Source organism: Adiantum capillus-veneris, chromosome 9 (assembly GCF_014529385.1).
Source record: "Adiantum capillus-veneris isolate H3 chromosome 9, ASM1452938v2, whole genome shotgun sequence".
Lineage (NCBI taxonomy): Eukaryota > Viridiplantae > Streptophyta > Polypodiopsida > Polypodiales > Pteridaceae > Adiantum > Adiantum capillus-veneris.
The window spans coordinates 46,372,160-46,383,259 of record NC_140939.1 but is presented as its reverse complement, the minus strand read 5'-3'; the positions used below and the strand labels follow the sequence as shown (position 1 = coordinate 46,383,259).

Genomic DNA, 11,100 nt, shown 5'->3' with positions numbered 1-11,100 from the left:
CCTTTGAGCTCTCTCCCTCTCTCTTATGTGATCAACGCCCGAGCCATAAAGTCTGGTCAAAAATCCACCTCATCGACTTCAACCCATGCAAGACTCACTAGATTTCCAATTCTCCATGGTCTTGAATCGATGTGTTGAAAACGAGACAAAATCCTTTGGCACCTTCTCACCGTCAATTGCACCAAACTTCTAATTGGCATATCTTGATCACCACGATTCCAATCATCAAGCTGTTAATTCTTGTTGATCCCATACATTTCACACTACCTTCTTGAATTTGGTTGAGCCCAAAAACCATCAGATGGTATTCTTTCTAATACGACCCAAAACGGCTCAAAACCAGCCTCCGTCAAATTTCCAATTGGCCATGACTTTCTCATCTTATCTTTGATTGACGATCCAAAATGACTCGCATGCTCTCCAACTCAAGCACTTTGCATCTATCCAGAGGCTCCAGCTCTGGCCACATATTGCTTGCCCTATCGGTCAAGGATATGCAAATCACTCCAACTTTGAACTTCGATATCTTCCAGAGTGTGTCTCCATTTGATCGGCTTCTATAATATTTTGAACACTACATTCCCGTACACAACTCTAGCACTTTGTCGGAAATTTGGAGCTGCCATCCCCAATGGCCAATTCTGGATTCCTTTTGGCCTATAAAATCCCATCAAGCATACATAACCGCTACAACCTGCCTGCCCAGGTCTTTGGTACCTTCCTTACCTCTTTGCCATGCACATGTATACACCCATAGCCTAGCATTGCACACTTCCTAGCTCCGACCAACTTTGGTTGCACCAACGGGTTGTAGCCGAGTGTGTTGGAACAAAATTTCTTATCTTTTGTTCACTTGATTGAGCTGATTCCTCGTCCCCTTCACACACACACACACACACACACACACACACACACACACACACACACAAACATTTTGCTCGAGTATAAAAATTAACATTGAATAGTTCTTGTAATAAGTTTGTATATGTTTAGGATTGAGCTCGAGACAAAATCTAAGATACAAATTGAGCTACAATTCTAAAACTTCTGAGGAAAAATGTATTGAGGGTTGAGCTTTAGCTTGTTCTTGACAAAATCTGAGATTTAAATCGAGTCGAGATTCTAAGTTGAGCTAAGATTCAAATTAAGTTGAGCTTGTTCTTGACGAAAACCTGAGATTTAAATTGAGTTGAAAATCTACATTTAGGGTTGATCTTGTAAACATGTGTCTTTCCTTGATGCTTTTTTCAAGCAAAGTGCTTGTAAGTGTGCTACCCTTTGAGCTTTTTGCCAGATGTTTGAAGGATGTAGTCGTGCATAGGGAGTCTTTCTTTCCCATAAGATAGCTTATAGCTGGTGTTCAAATTGGATTTTTTGAGCATCCCACTAACTTTTTGCTATCCCTTTTAGCTTCTTTTCTTCCTTTTGTTGCTTTTGATAAAGACTGAATTCCATAGTCTCCTTATGCTTTTTCTCCTTTTTCTTTTGATGTTCCTCTTTAAGACAGTCTAGTTGCTCTCTCTTGGCTTGCTTTGCCTTCATGCTTTCAATGTATTGAGATGATGTAAGGATAAGAGAATTGGTGTAGTCCACGAAGGCCTCTCCTTGCACTTGCCCTATTCTGAGATTATCATGTGGCACTTTGAGGATTTCAATCACACTAGGGTTCGTCAGAGGAGGTGGTAGGTCAGCTCCTAAAGTAGTCAAGACACTTGCCACATCACATGCTACATCATCCATTGGAGTGCATGGCACTTGACTATAATCTAGCTCTTCTTCCAAGCATGGCACCTAACTACAATTTGGCTCTTTTTTTTTGTGTTGCTTGAAATGTGTACATCCATGTACTTAGATGGCATGCACAAAATTTCTATTACTTGTGGCTCAGAAGCCTAGCTTTGTGCTAATTTTTGTGCAAGAAATGCTTAAAGCATGAGAGGCTACTCTTGCTAGCTCAATTTTTGTGGCTTCAGTGAAAAAGGTTCTTAGTTGCTAGAGATTTATTTCTTTTTGAAAGTTGCTTTTGAAGGGCTTGAGAACAGCTACGTCAAGAGGTTGTAGCTTATGAGAGGTGTGGGATGGAAGGGTGACTATATCTAGTCCTCATTGAAATGCTTTCTCAACCAACTCCAACCAAGAGTGTCTTCCATGGCCATCTACTATAAGTAGGTGAAGTTTTGTTTGTGTAAGGGGAGATGGCAATGTAGCTTTGAAGTGATCAAGCCAAGCTTCAACAAATTTACCAGTCATCCATGCTTTGCCTTGCATTGACATCACAGCTAGTTGGGTGCTTTTGAGGTTGATAGTGAAGATTTCAATGTGTTGAATTGGGTATTCAACCACACTAGTATCCCTGCTATAATCAAAACTCAACGGACTAGGGAGGAGCTAGATGTTGAGGGCTTTGGTAGGTAGAAGGTGGAATGGCACATTTTGGGGGGGGGGGGGGGGGGGGGGGGGGGGGGGACCTAAAGACACTAAAGTGTATGTATAATGTGTCAAGGAGTGTAAATGCCAAAACCCCCTCTCTATCTACTGCATGGGTGCAACAAAGGAGTTGAATCCTGCTAACTCGAACAAAGCCCCAGATAGACAATCTAAATATCTAAACCTTTAAGCTGTTTTAGATATTCCCCTTTCAAATGTCCACCTCCGCACACTGCATGCACTTTGTAGAATCATTGAGAAGATTTTGCACCTCTACATAGGGTTCTCATGGAAACTACAACCTTTATCAGCCCGACAAATCAAAATAAAAAGTATTGTGAGGGTATTGTCTATTTTAGATATTCCCCTTTCAAATGTCCACCTCTGCACACTGCATGCACTTTGTAGAAGATTGTGCACCTCTACCTAGGGTTTTCATGGAAACTACAACCTTTATCAGCCCGAGAAATCGCAAGAAAATGTATTGAGAGGGTATTGTTTGATATTGGATTTCATGGGGGGAATGTTGTGATTGAGACAGACCCCAAGAGGTCATATGGTGGAAAGAATGTCCCTAGGAAAGCTTCTATTGGTGGGATGAAGGCCAGAACATTCTTGGGTTTTCATGGAAAGTTAGGTAGGGGTTCATTTAAAGTCCATTACAACCAATGGAAGGCTCTAAAAAAATGTTGTGAAGGACCATGGAGTTGATGGAAGAGCAAGAAATGAGAAGGCAGAAGTGTGGGAAGCCCTAGCTGCAGTCTTTTCTTACTGTGATAAAAGTCATATGGGAAAGAATGACCTCTCCAATTTTAAGAAAGTGTTGAACATATTCAAGAAAGTTATGACAAGTGCTTGGAGCTCATAGCACTTCACACACTACACACTTGTATAAGTTGCTAAAGAACTTATCTTTTTTTTTTTAGTACATTATCTACGATCACACTTCTTGGTTTATAAATAAATATGTAAACGTGTCAATTTGGTCCACTCAAGGTATAGAGAAGTCACATTATCATGCAAGTTCTTCAAACACACTAGACATGGTGGAGGAGCTCAAAAGGCTCATAGCTTTGCTTGAAGTATTCCAATGGTTTTAAAGACAAGTGTGGCATAGAACAAGATCACAAGAGACTAAATAATTGTCAGATAGTTTTGATATTGCTACACCTATATAGAGGAGTATACAAAAAAGGAAGGATGCATACAGTAGATCATCTAAAAGTGAAAGGTTTCGCAATGGCTTTCCACTAGAGAGAGACAAGGAAGCAAATGGGAATAATACAAGGACCAGTTCTGGCTTCTTGAGACAATATCATGATTTTCTTTTTTTTCCCTCCAATTAAGTACTTTTTCTTCTTATAACCGCGCAACTACTTCAAGTCACCAGAAGTGGCAAGGATATAACTAGCCATAGTGTCAAAGTATGCACTTCTTGAACCCATAATTCCTGAAGCAAGTCCAAAAACTCTAATGGCTTCTTACTTCTCAAGAAGGATGATTTTGTCCACTCCAACTCTTATTGGATGTGAACCTACCACCCTTGATAGAGCCACTAGTGTAAATATGGGGAGAGTGGGTGATTGGGAAAGCTTCTTATGGTAGACAGCTATTGTCCTTATTGATCTTCCCAATGTAATGGCCCAAATTGTGATCCCTCGTCAAATCCAAAGACTTGGAGCTCTTCCCTCTCCCTAGAAACTATTGAGATGTAGAGAGAAAGAGAGAGACGAGACAAGAGACACACCATGTACGCTCCCAAAGACAGATTCATATTGAGGACAAGATACAAATATATAGGTGAGACCAAGTTGAGTAGAGTGAGCCATATATAGCTCCAACACCCCCACTCAAACAAAGGTCTCTAGATTTGGATGAAAAAACCCTTGGGGAGTTCAAGGGAAAAACCCAAGCCCCTATACAATGTGAAAATATGAACCAGTGATGATGATGTGAAAGTGAATTGTGTATCTGTGTACAAATATACAAGTGACTTAGAGATCACAATGTGAAAATGTGGAATGTACATAGTGCATGGTACCTACAGGATTACAATGACAAAGCTATTACAATAGCAGAGAAGCTAATCTAGAAAGAGTGAGACCAAAGAAACTCCAATCTCTGAGCGTAAGAGGATGAAACGTGACTCTTTGAGGCCTTTGGTAAGAATGTCTGCAATCATCTAGTCACTTGGACAGTGTTCAACCATAATGGTTCCTTTTCGTACTTCATACCTGACATGATAATGGATAGCAATGTGCTTTGACTTATTATGTTGAACATAGTCTTTTGCAAAACTAATAGCACTTTGGTTGTCACACCACAAGGGTGTGCTAGAAAGAGGAGAGTGACCAATATCAACTAGCATTTGTTGAAGCCAAATCAGGTCACGAGCTTCAAGTGATGCCGCAACATATTCTGACTCAATCGTGGAAACTGCAACACAGTGTTGTTTCTTGCTGGTCCAAGAAACAAGACAACCATTTATAAAGAAGCAATTTCCACTATAGATCGCATAGATAAATGTGAGCTTTCCCAATCTACATCTGTGTAACGCAAAAGAGAAAGATATTGCATAGAATCCGATGTGTTGTCTTCGATAGACCAAACCAAAATCTGTAGTGCCTTTCAAGTATTTCAATACACGCTTTACTGTAGACCAATACTTAAGAAAGGACGTGCAAGATTTTGTTCAAGATAATTAGCAATAAACAAAATATCAAGACGAGTGTTCATGCCAACAAACTGAAGACATCGCAAGACAAGCTGTGTTGGCCGAATGTGCAGATTCCATACCAAATTTTTGAATAGTATCTGCAATAAACTTTGACTGTCGAAGGAATAAAATACCTTTTGTACGGTTTCGTTGGATCTGAATGCCAAGACATGAGTGAATCTCTCCAAGATTCACCATATCAAATGCAGAATACAATAACTTTTTCACTTGCTGAAGAAATCCCAAATTATTGGAAACAAGGATGGTATCATCTGCATAAAGAGCAAGAATCAAAAAACTGCTACCTTTGCGTTTTATGTATAAGTTGGGGTCTGAAGAGAAAGAGATGAATCCTGTAGAGGTGAGAAAAAGATCAAATTTTGTATACCAGGCTCGCGAAGCTTGTTTGAGACCATATAGTGCCTTATGGAATTGAGCAGCAAGGTCTTCTTTACCTGGAATAAGAAACCCTTCTAGCTATTCCATATAAATTTTATCTTCAAGTCACCATTAAGAAAAGCAGTTTGCACATCTATTCGATGAGCTTCTAAATCATTTTGAACAGCAAATGCCAAAAAAACTCAAACACTTGTAATGCGAACAACTGGTGAAAAGGACTCTTGATAATCAACACCAGCTACTTGAGAGTAACCTTTTGCAACTAAATGTGCCTTGAACTTGTCAAAAGATCCATCTACTTTTACTTTTGTTTTATACACCGACTTACACATAATAGTTGTACGACCAAGAGGTAGTTCAGTGAGTATCCATGTACCTTTAAAGGTAAGAGAATCGTACTCTGCTTCCATAGCCCCTTGCCATTGATCCTTTTGTGGCGAAGAGATAGCTTCATCATAAGTAACGATCCTCAGAAGTAGAAAAAGCATTATCAACAATATCGTTATCATAAACATGACATGAGCCATGTTCAAAATCAATAGGCAGATCAACAAAAATATCAATATCATCATTGGCAACATTTGGAATGGATGGTTGTGAAGAGGAAATCTGCTCTATAGGAAGAGTTTCATCATCTGAAAAAAATGAAAAAGCTTGAAGCAATGATTTAGTATCATCAGAATCATCCATGGACCATGAGCCTCCCATAAGCTGTTCGTTAAAAGTAGCATCACGATTCACAATTACTTTCTTGGAGGAATGTGGTCATAGAATTTGTAGCCTTTGGAAGTGTCAAAATATCCAATAAAGATAACTTTAAGACCAGGAGCATCAAGCTTTGTTCGTGTTTCTTTGGGAACATGATTACAAGCAATACATCCAAAGGTTCGAAAATGAGATATAGAAGAAATGTCACATGTCCATGCTGTGATGGATATCTTAACAGAGGGTGCAGTAGTAGGAAGATGATTCTAAAACAATACTACTGTCAAAGTAGCTTTAGCCCAGAAAACACGAGATAAACCAAAATGAATTAGCATACATCTTACATATTGTGATTCTTTTGTTCAGCAACGCCGTTCTGTTGAGGTGAATATGGAATAGTGTTTTCATGATGAATCGCACTGTCAGCACAGTAAGTCACAAACTCTCAAGAAACATATTCGCCTCCATTGTCACTACGAAGCTTCTTAAGGCGACGACCAGTTTGAAGTTCAGCAGCCTTGTGAAACTGTTTGAAAACAGACAAGGCCTCAGATTTTTGTTCAAGTAGAAATACAATCGTATATCGTGAGAAATAATCAATGAAAGTAATGAAGTGGCGATATTGTGATCTTGAAGAAGGTAAAGGTCCACATATATCAGTATGAGCAAGATCCAATATGTCATGAGAATGAGTTGTATTTGAAAAAGAAAAGAGTTTACGATTATGTTTTCCAAGAGCACAAAACTCACAAATTCCCATATGGGGATGACCTTTAAGATCCATGCCATGAACAAGATCATGATGCTGAAGATCAAGGAGTTTTGAGAAATTAGCATGAACAAAACGGTGATGCCATACTTTGCAATCATGATCACCTGGAGCAGTGACAACATTTGCTACAACATCATTGAGAGAGAGTTCAAACAAATTACTGTTTCAAGGAGAAGTGGCTATAGTCTATCCATATTTCTTAATTTGGCATTTGGTATGATCAAATCCAACAAAGAGACCAAGATTAACAAGTCTAGCAACTGAAAGAAGATTACATTGAATATCTTGTACATGTAATACTCCTCGTAAAATTCAAGTGGAAGAAGATAAAGTACCAAGATATAAATCTCCAATACCCTTTACTTGACAATTCGTATCATCAGTAAGATAAAAAACACGTTGAACTAGTAGTGGATGATAGTTATGGAGCCACTTAGACTGATATGTCATATTTCTTGTAGCACTAGAATCGACAATATAAAGTGATCCATCACGTACATGAAGTATTCTATCTGGAGCAACTGAACATAGGACCCATCTTGTTTCGAGTACAATATTGTTTCGATATTCACTAGCGTATACTATATTATGATCTGTGTCGAATCAACGCTTATAGCACATATGAGTGGGATGATCAGATCGTCCATAATATTCACAAGAAAAAAAAGAAGAGTTTCTAGAAAACGTGGTTGTTTCGTAGTAATATTGTGTTCTTCATCATATTGACGTACCCAACAATCATCTTCAGTATAGCCATTTTTGTTGCAGTAAGAACATTGCTTATTAGAAAATTTGAGACGAAAGAAATGAATCCCTTCGAGCATAAAAAGCACATTCCATCTGTTGTGACTCGGTCTCCTCTTGTGAAATCATAGCTGTATCATGACTAGCATTATGTCGTTCTTGACGCTAAGAATATTCAATTAAAGATATACATGCTTGGTCAAAATCAAGACCACCTTTATTAGAGAGAATAGTAACAATGTTATCATAAGAAGAGTCCTTCATCGTATCAAGGAGAAGTGTAATCAGTTGTTTTTGTGGAACAGGATCACCGGCAGCAGCAGCAAGTTGATTAATAATAGATTTGAAAGACTCAATATGTCCCGTCATGGCAGTACTAACTTCATATTGTAACTTGTTAAGAAACCCTCTCAAATAAAGTATTCATGTAACAGATTTCTTCTGAAAGTTTTCAATAAGGTACTTCCATACGTCGTGGAAAGTAGGCAATTCATACATAGGGTACAAAATGGAATCAGTAAGAGCAAAACCAATATACCGACGAGCTACTTATCACGTCGTTGCCAATCCGTATACGCAACGTTCCAATCTTCAAATATAGGTCCTTCAGTGATAAGCACGTTATCATGATTCGTATCAACAAGATGAGGCGGACAAACACGATTTCCAAGGACAACATCAGAGAGTTTATCACCTTCAAGAATTAACAACATCTTTGCTTTTTAGCCTAGAAATCCTTGGCCTTGGAAAGGAGGAACAGAACGCTGGCCAGAAAGAAAGCCGTTGACGAGAATAGTCATAGCCATATCTCGTTGCAAGAAGACGTATAAGATAAGATCGCAGAATCTTCACACCATATATGGTGAAGGCTGCAATTGAGAAGAAGAGAAATATGATGATTGTGTTCTGTCAACAATAAACGCAAGAAGGATGCTCAATAAACGTCCAAAGATGTGAGAGACATCACCCAAAAAATCAGGGAAAAGGAGACGTTAATAAAAGAAGAGTCCTCAAAATAGAGTGACGTGAAATGCAAGATTGACGGCCACAATATGAATAGCAAAAACTTAAATTTGCTCAAAAAAGTTACTGCCCAAATTAGAAAAACGATCGCGGACGCTTCACGAAGACGCACGAGGACGAAAGCTGCGTCAAGTTCATTACAGTAAAAACAACATAACTTTCTGTGAACTCCGATTGACGCAAACCTAGAAGTCAAATCGAAGAGCCCGAGGAGATAAACAAGTTTTTGATGAAAAGTGCCATGTATGCTGCACTCCATCTTTCTTTTTCCGTTTCTCCAAATTTTGAGCAGAAGAGCTCCAAAAACTGAGACGAAGTTCATAGTGTCAAAAAACAAATCAACAAGAAAAAGTAATCAATAATTTATTATATCGATTAGCAATAAACACCACACAAAACACTAATCATATTCTTATTAACACAAAACAACCACAATTAACAAAAATCAATCCTCAAAAATAATATTTGTAGTAATTTTGAATCTTACATGCAAATCCCATACACATACTGTTTTGTCACCATGAATTGAATCGGCGCATGATCGTTACTGCTTTGATACCATGTTGAGATGTAGAGAGAAAGAGAGAGACAAGACAAGAGACACACGATGTACGCTCCCAAAGATTGATTCATATTGAGGACAAGATACAAATATATAGGTGAGACCAAGTTGAGTAGAGTGAGCCATATATAGCTCCAACAGAAACTTGTCAAGATCTACAATATCAATGTGTGCGAAAAAATCCCTCAAACCAGCTAATAGAAATGAAGTTTCACTGAAATTTCAATGGTCTAAATCATGTGCTTGCAAAAATTATATATACTTTTACCATTTTACCTTAGGGTTTTCATCTCTTCAAAAATGTCCTCTTTCCATGGGTCAATGGAAAAGCTTGGTTTACTCCTTTTTCTCTCTCTTGGAAATTTGTTGGAACTCCTCATCTGTGGGAAGCCCTTGCTCTTAATAGCTTTGAAAAACATTTAGCACATGCTCTCCAACATGGAACTAATCAATAAACTTCTCAGATTCTTTATCGAGTAATCATAATGGGCTTGGTGTAATGTAGTCCACAAAGCCTTTATCATGCTCTGCCAAAATAGCAAGGCCGTAGTCCTCTCTTAGACCAAAGAGGTTTTGTATATCATGTAGTAGCAAATACTCCTTATTGTTTATCTTGTAGGTGGACATGGTTACTGTATGCACAACAACGGATCAAGCTCTTCCTTTGGAATATGGATGGGCTCCTCTTCTTTGGTGATGTTCCTTGCCTTGAACTCTACAACGTCCAAGATCTTTTTACTTTCAAGCTTCTCCATTTCCTCTCTAAAATCTTCAAGCGTTTCCTCCACATCTTGGACATTCGTTGTATTTTGCAAAGATTTGGGCTCTCCTTCCTTTACTAGAATGAGAGTCAAGAAGAGCAAAAACACAATATGTTCAATCACAAGCTTACAACCATGCCTTCCATGCCACTGACAGGGGTTATGAACCTTCTTCCAATCATCTTGGAGTAATACCAACTTCTTGGAGTCTGTGTTTGGTGTTAAATTGCATGCTTTAACAATATCATTAAAGTGTACAAAGTTGTCAATCTTGTGCTCCGTGGTAAGGTCAGCAAAAACCTTTTGATGGTCAAGAGTTTAATTGCTGAAGCCTTCCAAAAAACTCTCAAGATCAAAAGGAACATTAAAGATTTCTTTCACATAGGCAAACTTAAAAAATTGCTTGACTTGGTATAGTAGCTCGTTGTGTCTTCGCTATGCAAAAATAGAGCACCTGGATGGGTGTCCGGGTGTTCTATTTTCGCATACGGCGACAGATAAGATTTTATAAATGTTATTTTTATCCATTTAATTATGTCTTCACTATGCGCAAATACAGCACCCGAACATCCATCCGGGTGTTCTGTTTTCGTATAAAGACGATATAAACACATTAAAAAAACGTTACAAAAGAAATCCGAATTAAAATACTTACTTTTATGTTTCCTTAGGAACATTTTGAGCTCTTTAGCTTTGGAATCTATTCTAAGATTTGCACAACATACGATGGATTGATCTTAAAATGTTATATATAGCCCCTCGGAGAGTTATAAATAGAATTTCATCATGTCAATCATGCTATTGGGGACACATGCCCAACGATCAAATCCATGCATCATAAATCGTGTTCGTTCAAGTTTTACCTTGGTAATTATGCACTACTAGATGTTCGCAGTCGAACAAGATTTTTGCAATTTTTTTTCTATTAGCTCCATTCTTCTCTCCAGATTGTTCCACAAAGTTGATTCAAGGTTGACTTAGATTGGGCCTT

General features: G+C 38.3%; 1 pseudogene; it reads right to left on the bottom strand.

Moving 5' to 3' along the window:
* Positions 1-1,203: 1,203 nt before the first annotated feature.
* Positions 1,204-1,844, bottom strand: LOC147450443 (uncharacterized; annotated as a pseudogene).
* Positions 1,845-11,100: the final 9,256 nt, after the last annotated feature.